Raw genomic sequence first — 9,030 nt, forward strand, 5'->3', positions numbered from 1 at the left:
AGTCATGGTGGTTCATGCATGATTTCTCCGCCTTTAAATCTTAAAACATTATTATAACGTTTCAAGAATTTAAACCATTTTTTCACTTATTTTGTTATAAATTCTTATCACAAGTTTTCATTTATAAATTTTATATTCTTTTATTGTTAATAATTCTTTTAGATCTCGATTTTATATGGTAAAATTTTACATCAACTTTCTCATTTTGATTTCACAAGGATTTTTATTGCAAATTTCGTTCATTAAAATCTCTTCGTTACAAAATAATAATAATAATAATAATAATAATAGTAAATAAATAAATAAATATATGTGTATATATAGAGTTTGATCTATTCATAATGATTTTTAATATGCCATTTATTTTCATTAAAACTGTTTACCAAAAAAAAATAATCTTATTATACGAATTTCATTGTTAGGTCCCCGATTTCAGCTGGATCTTACTCGAATCATGTCATAACTCACGCAAATAGATGTGTTGACAAGGGAGTTAATGACGGGTTGCTATATTTAGAAAGTTCACCGTTTGTTAAAGGCGGAATCAATAACAAACATATGGTTGCTTAAACAGTATTCAAAGGTAATCAACACACACAAGATTTACTCAAAAGATTTCCATTTATATAAATGAATCATACAAAGTGGATAATCGTTTTAGGGTTTCTTGATAAGGAAGGTTTCAGCCGTCACACATAATATTCTTTCTTAATAAATGTGACTGTCTGCCTTGTTGTGTGTGTGTGTCTATGTGTGTCTGTGTGTCTCCAGGTGTGCCCTAAATTATTCTATTTATAGGCCTGACACCTGTGGACAGCTGTCATTCCTTCTAGAAACCCTATCCGATAATACCTATTCAAATTACATATTCAGAAGTATTCTAAGTGTAAAACAAGTCTTCCGGGTAGGCTTGCATCAATCTTGTCTTTTCGAGTATGCTCGGCCATCCTTCATAACTTGGTAACATAGAAGTGTGCTCGGGATCAGTTTCCGGGTAGACTTTACTTGAAGAGTATTTTACCAAGTAAAATACTCACCGGGTAGACTTCAATCTTCTTGACTTTGCCAGACTTTGCCCGAAAAACCCTTACGAGCAACCTTGTTCTTCAATGGTCCCTTCAACCCTTTGTTAGAAAATAACTTATTACCAAAGTGTGCTCGGTTGCCCTGTTTCTTGCTTAAGTTGAACCTTGCCCGATGATACTTGAGATATATCATTAGATCATCAATCCTACCTGGACCATACTTATTAATGAATACCTTGCCCGGTCTTCCAATTTATTGGCTTCATGAGCTTGGTTAGCCTAAAGCTTACTCGGAAGTGAACTTTACTTGGCTAAGAAGAACAATCCTGCTTGATAAAGTGATCATTGCCCGGACTTGCATATACTAGTGAACCATACCGGTAATGTACTAGTTTGCAAACCCTGCTCGGATATTCACTAAAGGAGACTTAGTGAAGATAACTCTGCCCGATAGACAAAATATCATACCCGGCTAAGTAAAAGCATGCTCGGAGGTCTGAGGTGTACCCGGATCCATACTTAGTGAATTCTGAGGAGGTTGAGAAGATTCCAATCTTCCATCTGATTAGTTTTGTGTCAAATCTTGACTCAACAATCTCCCCCTAGATTGGAACACCTCAGCTGACCCAAAACATTTCTAAGGTTACTTACACTTAGTCAAAATACACATCAAATTAAAAGTCAAATTACATATTCAATTATAATAAACAACAATTACATATTCAATAAGGCTGTCATAAGACATTACAAAGTAAAAGCCTAGTATAGGAATTTTGTCTTTTCCATGCACTTTAAGCGGCTTGCCTTCTGTTTGTTATCACTGATGCAGCTCTCATTCTGAAGATATCAAGGGCTTGGTAATGAGTATCACCTTATGGTATGACCCAGTCCATAATATCCATTAGATCTTCATCATGTAAGCAATTCAAATCTTCATCCTTCTTGATAATCCCTAGTATTTTTCCATCAGAATTTCTCAGCAAGTAATGGCCATCTTTTTCTTTGTATTCCACTTCAGTAATGATGCCATTTCGTTGGACTGTGTAGTTGGGGCGTATCATTCTTCTCTCAAGACTTATGCATGTGTTCATGTTTGACAGTGGATGCTTGTCTCTGACACTCATCTTGTAGTTTGTTTCAGCTATGTCCATCCTTCTTAACTTTGCAGTTCTCTTTGATCTGTGAAGTTGGGCAGTCTTCCAGTTTCTCTTTTCTTTTAGGAATCTGAATCCTCTGTCTGTGTCATCTCTTAAGAATTTAAAAAGATTATTCATCTGTTTTCCAGCCACTCTGTTTCTGTTTCTAAAATCATACAATGTGAGTGTTGTCATTCTTTCTAATTGTTCTTGAGTGTATTCATAGAAATCACTTCTCACAACTATATCTCTTAGTTGTCTACTTTCCATAATCACTCTTATGCATTCACACACAGAATCATAGTAAATCTCTCTAGGAAGATCCACATCTGATTGTGGTCTTGTTGTTCTTTGTTGTGCAGATCTACTTGATTCTCCTCTTCCACCTTCACCTCTTCCACCTTGTGGATATCTTCTTGAAATTGGTGGTCTGAAAGGAACAAACTTCTTGGGTTTTCTGGGCCCCAAATTGAAGAATTTGATTTATACTGCTTCCATCATTTCAGTTGGAAGGTTTGCAAGCTCAACAACATTTGCTCCTGCATCTCTAAGAGCTAGCAACATTTTCTCCATACCAGGAGTTCTTGACAAACCAACAGGTACAAAACTTCCATCTGCGTAGTATCTAGGGTTCTCACCTTCTTTTAGAGCTTTCTCCCATTCAGCATTTTAAATATGGAAGAGATATTTCAAATCCTCCTTTTCCAAAGCCTTGAAAGAGGCTTCATCCATTCCTCTTTGATTAATCATTATATTCCTTAGAATGTTGATCATCTCTTCATTTTCCCAAGGTATACAAGGTTCATCTTCAGATTCAGAATCCACTTCTTGTGGAGTAGGGGTTTCAACAACAGGAACTTCCTTAGACACTTCCTTTTCACCCTGTATCTTATGTTTCTCCCTCAGAGTAATTATCTTTCTTTTCTTTATTTGAGGTTCAACAGATGTTTCAGCATGTTTGGTAGAGCTCTCAGTTTGGACCCTCTTTAATTTTTCTTTTTTTTTTCAGTTTGTTGTACTGATCCAATACTGATTCTCTAGATTGGTTCTCAACCATCTCAAGCTTTAACCCTTTCTCAAGAAAGTAACCACACATACCTCCAAATTTCTTCTTCAAAGTTTCCAATTTCTCAGTCTTCTCATTCTCTTTTACACATTTTTCAATAACCTTTTCTCTTTCACTGTTGTAAAGGTCTTGGAGTTGGTCAACTGTGAAGTGAGACAGATCTTTCTCTGAATAATTATGCCTTTTGAGATATTCTCTGTATTTCTGGCAGTCTCTATTCTTTTGTTCCATCCTTTTCTTGAAACCATCTCTCTCTTTGTCAAGTCTCTTTTGCAACTGATCATTATCAAGATCAGCCAAAGTTTCAAAACATATGCCATACCTCCGCAATTTTACAACCAATGGATGATTTCTCTTAGCTTCTCTCATACTTGACTCAATATTGGCTCTCTGTTCATTATTCATTTCAACATGTGGAGATTCAGCATTAACAGCCTCACCTCCTTTTCCTTGATCATCATCAGGATTATCATCATTATCTGAATCCTCAGATTCATACTCCTCTTCAGTTAGGTTGTTCATAGCATCAATCTTGGGTTCATCAGAGGGTGGATGCTCTGGGTTTGATTCAGTTTGAGCAGGTACATCAGGAACACCTGGAATCTGTTGACCAGGTTGCAGTGTCTGCAGTGGAATTGCTCTGATTGGACTATTATCATTATCACCCTCATCATCATGAGTCTCAACATATCATTTGTTTTTTTCATCCCATTTTCCTCTCTTTGATCTCCTCTCATCAGTTCTTTTCTGTTCATCAAACTTCCTCTTTCTTGTATATACTTGTTCAAACCTTTTGGCTCTTTCCATCCTGATTCTGGTGATATTATCCAACATTTCTTCAACATATTCACCAGTAGGCCTTTCAAGTTCCCTTTCAGGTTCCTTTGGTGGCATTTCTTCAGATTCACAAGCCTTTTCAGATTCCTTTTCAGGTTGGCTTTGTGGTTGAAACATAGTAACCACCATAGCCAAGGAATTGTCAGCTTCCTCAGTTATGTTCATCATAATCAGTGTTTCAATTGCTTCTTGATCAGCCACCTCTTCAAAAATTTCTTTAGCAAGATTGGTTTGATTGATCAAATTTTCTTGCTCTGCCATTTCTTCTGGAGTCAGTGTTTGAGCCAATACCTCCCTATCACTTGTCTCCCTTAGAATATTCTCTTGTTCTCTTAAGGCAGCAGCAACAGCAATTTCATCATCAGTAAACAACACATCTTTCTCTGGATATGCCTTAATAGGCTCTTCTTCACAGACTTTTGCTTTACCTTTCTCAATTCTTCTTCTCTCATCCTCTTCATATTCAGACTGTACAAAGTCATCTATTTCTTTCTCAAGTGCTTCCAGTTCTGGATCATGCTCTACTCTCTTGGAACTTGCTTGTTGATCAGTTTCTGGTTCAGTGGTCATAAGCTACTCAGTAGTAGCATTTTCATCAATCATTACTTCAGTCTCTACTTCTGTCTGTACATCAGTTAAGACATCAATAGCTATGTCAGTTAAGACATCAGTAGCTATATCAGTAGCATTGAAAACATTAGTAGCTAAGTCAGTAGCAGCTACATTCTCCTCAACATCTGTCTTTTCAATCTCATCCCCTGTCCCTTCATCAATCTCTTCACTCCATTCAACATGCATTATTTCATCATTAAAGTCATAATCTTGTTCTTCCACCTCTGATTTGTCACCTTCATATTCATCATCTTCAACTCTTCTCTCCTCACAATCATCATAAGCATTTAAGATCTGTTTCAAACTGTCTACAGTCTCTACACATGTTACAGTTACAGTCTCAACATTCACACACGAGTCAGTTGGCATTATTTCATTCTCCCCCTATTTTGGGGCAGCTGAGGTCTTCTCAACCTCCTGCTCCAGGGTTTGAATTCTCACTTTTGCCCTTACCAATTGATCTAATAACATGACATTCTCCATAGTGACCTCCTCATTCCTTCTCTTCAACTCAGCATTCTCTTTTAACAGGGTCAACAGGTCAATGTCAATGGGTGGTGTTGTAGGTGGTGATGTAGAAAATGGTTCATACTCAGTTTGTTCATGGGTTGTGGTGTGAGTTTGGAAAATGGATTGTTGTGGTGATTGTGTATGATGTGGGCTTGGGATGAAAGGATCTGAGTGTATAGGGCTGGATGTTGGTGGTGTTTGTGGTATTGGGGATATATGGGTTGATGTTTTTGGTTGGCTAATGGTTAGGATTTGGGGTGGGGAATGAGTGAGTTGATGTGGTGGAGTTTGTGGTGGTGATGGTATAATGGGTTGGTCAATGTTTGGTGGTGATTGTGGTGGTGTTGGAATGGGTTGTTCTTGATCTTCAAGTTGCTCCCCCTCATTAGGTGCATCAAGATTCATGGCCACTCCACCTCCTCCTTCATCTCCATCAACATTATCATCTTCATCATCAGAGCCATCATCATCACTCTCTACATCATCTCCTCATTCCCCCTCGGAGCTTAACTCAGGCACTGGCATCACATTCAAGTCATGGTTCAACAACCAAGGCAAGATCTCAAATGGAACTTCAGAATTGAATCTATTTGCAACTCCAAGATTCTTAATTCTGTTGTATGTATTAGGATTCTGCAGTAGGTGTGTAATTCCCATAGTGGGTAAATCTCTTAATTCTCTGTTAATGATTTTCTGCAGGAACCTTGGGTATTGCAAGAATATGTCCTTCTCTGCCTTCTTCAAGTTTGCTACCAGTCCATCAAATATCATCTTTAAAAAGTTGAAGGGAAGGTCATACATAATCCCAACAGTGGCATTTGCTAAGTCATGAGTCATCAAAGTCCATGACCCCTTTCTTGGAGAAAACCCCTATATCACATGATGAATAAGGAATCTATACATAATTGAAAACATCCCCTTTTGAAACTGTCCATCATGTACAGTTCCCTGATAACCCATTGTCTCTTCAAATATTTTCATCAGGTGTGTTGTATTGAAGTTTATATGATAATGGTTATCATCATTCAACTGTAGGCATCTTCTTATCATCCTCTCGGTTATATGTATTTCTTGTCTTGCCACAGTTGCCTCTATTCTTTTTCCATTGACATCTTCAACCAATTCAGCAAATCTCCAGAAATCCAGTGAATGATTTCTGTAGATGACAGGACATTTAGTAAAAACAAAACTGACGTTTGATTGAGCCATCCAGTTAATCATTGGTGCCACCGGCTCATTGTCAGGTGTGACTTGCAGTAGAGCACACATGTTATGCTTCTTTTCAAAAGCATACTTGGGTTGATCTTGTTATGCCATATCTGAACATCACAATCAAACATATTCAAAGTGAAATTAGCATAAAAGTTTATAACTTTAAGCAATTTCAGGGTATAAAAATGAAGAAGAAAGAGAGAAAAATCATCAAGAACCTTTTCTTCGACAAGTTTATAACCTAAACACATAAACAAAATATTAGTAAACAGATACATAATCAATGCCCATTATAGTCTAATAATGATCGGAAAACACATTATTGATTCTTACCGAGTCGAAATTAGAGGGCTGATTCAAGTTACGGTTTGGATTAATAATGAATGCGATAGGTCGGTTGGGTTTCTTTGCGAATAAGCAGTTTCAGTGGAAAGAGAGAGAGAGAAATATAATGTTGAAAATTTTGCCTAACTCCCTCTTATATACCATTTAAAAGTGGGTTTTAAATGCTTTTTGTCATTTTGTGAATTATTAGCTGTCAAATAGTAACATTATCCACTTGATATTTTAAAACAAATAGGTTTTATCATTTTAGGCTTAGCAAACCTTACTCGGAAAAGTAAACCTTTGCAAAGTCTACTCGGTATACTCCCTCTTACACAAATCTTACCCAAATAATATTAAACCCTTTTAATCACAAACCTTACTTGATCAAGCTATGTAATTTAAAGTTAAAACACTATGAAGAAAGCTTACCCGAAATACCAGATTTCTTGAGAAATTAATCACAAGATAATTAATCAAGTATAAAATATCAAATAAACATTCTTACTAGGAATCAATTAAGATGCCCATATAAATTTCTCAAATTTAAATTAAAATCTTAATCTAGCAAAAATCCAAACAAAAATAAGAATCATCTGCAATCAATTACAATAAAAGTATATTCAATCAAGCATACTCGAAAACATAGTGTGCCCGAGCAACCATCATAATGTTAGTGTGCCCGAACAACCTTCTTATGCAAAGTATAATCGAATAATCTTCCTAGAGTACAAAGTGTGCCCGAAAAGGACTTCTAGCAGATAGTGTACTCGGAAAATCAAATTTTGAAAATTACCAAGTATATTAGGGGAACCAAAGTGTACTCGAAATATAAAGTGTGTTCGGAAAACAAGGTTTATCCGAAAACACTTGTAATTTCAAAGAAAACATATTTACATATACAAAGCTTACCTGGTGTACTCAAGGAGTTCACAAAGTTTGCTTGGAGTAACAATCAGCATAAACAAAATGCAAAGCTTGCCCGAAACAAATTTACTCTTGTTAATAGGCTAGCTTGAACACATAAATCTCAAGACTTCAAGCTTGCTCGAGAAATTTGTACAATGGTGTACCTTACCTGAAAAGTGTAAACACTTCAAAACATGCTCGAAAATCATAAACTTAGTCAAAAATGTCAAAGCTTGCTCGGAAAGGCTATGAATCATCAAACCTTACCCGAAAATGCATATGCAAACATATTCAACTGTTTTGTACTCGGAGAGGTTTTGTGAACATCACACCTTACTCGAAAATACATAAACAAACAGTTTGTGCTTGGTAAGGTCCAATAACATCAAACCTTACCCGAATTAACATATTCAACCTATTTTAGGTAAAATGCAACACTTTTTGACTTAAACCACTTGTCAAATTTGTCAGATTTGTCAGAACAATTTTATCTTTAAAGATCATAGTTTAAGAGCAAATGGTGCATTTAGAGATCAAATTTCAGTTATGTTTCATTTCAAAATAATTTCCTTTTGTAAACGGACAAGATCTCATAAATGGGATCATATTGACTAAGTAGCTTTCTCAATACTTCATTCTCAGCATTATTATGACTACAAAGACATGTCAACAGCAGGTCTAGACTTAACATGATTTTCATTTCTTTGGTGATATGATTATTTTCAATTAATTTTGCAGAAAATTCAATGGATAACACATATTGTTTTCTGATGTTCCTTATCTATCCTCAAGGCTTATTTGACTTTCTCCAGATCACCCCAATTTGACTTTGACCCCCTGGTTTTGGTTAAAAAATTTAATGACAGAACATATTTTTTGAAAATTTATAAGATATTTCTTTTCAAATCTACAAACATATGTGAGGTTGAACGTTGGACTTACATTCCACGCAAGTCGGTCTTACAGGCCTTTCATTCAGGATGTTTAAAGGACTTATATGATTGCCTCCACCCTTGTAGTTCTGTAATTAACCCTCATGTTTGTATTTTCTCGATAAAAAATTATGAACATGTTGAATAAACATTTGAAATTAAAGAAGTTCACATTAGTTCTTTGTCATTCCTTTAAAAGATGATTCATTTAGGGTAACCAAAGGACCAACAGGCTTGTGTATGACTGGATAATCACTTTTCAGCCTATCATTTGAAAAGATTTATCTAGGAACATGCATAGACAGCAACGTAACTCCACATAAATTTTAGAATTTTCTTTAAGTTTATATCACCTTAGATTTTACATACATGAGAAAGCAATCATACATGTCAATGACTGTACTAAGAGCCCTTTTAGCCTAATAAATCCATATGATTGGCTGAGTAGTCAATGTACTATCATTTCC

The sequence above is a fragment of the Bidens hawaiensis genome, unplaced genomic scaffold (assembly GCF_021521415.1).
Source record: "Bidens hawaiensis isolate Kalapana, Puna unplaced genomic scaffold, B.hawaiensis_p1.1 tig00023614_1, whole genome shotgun sequence".
Classification (NCBI taxonomy): domain Eukaryota; kingdom Viridiplantae; phylum Streptophyta; class Magnoliopsida; order Asterales; family Asteraceae; genus Bidens; species Bidens hawaiensis.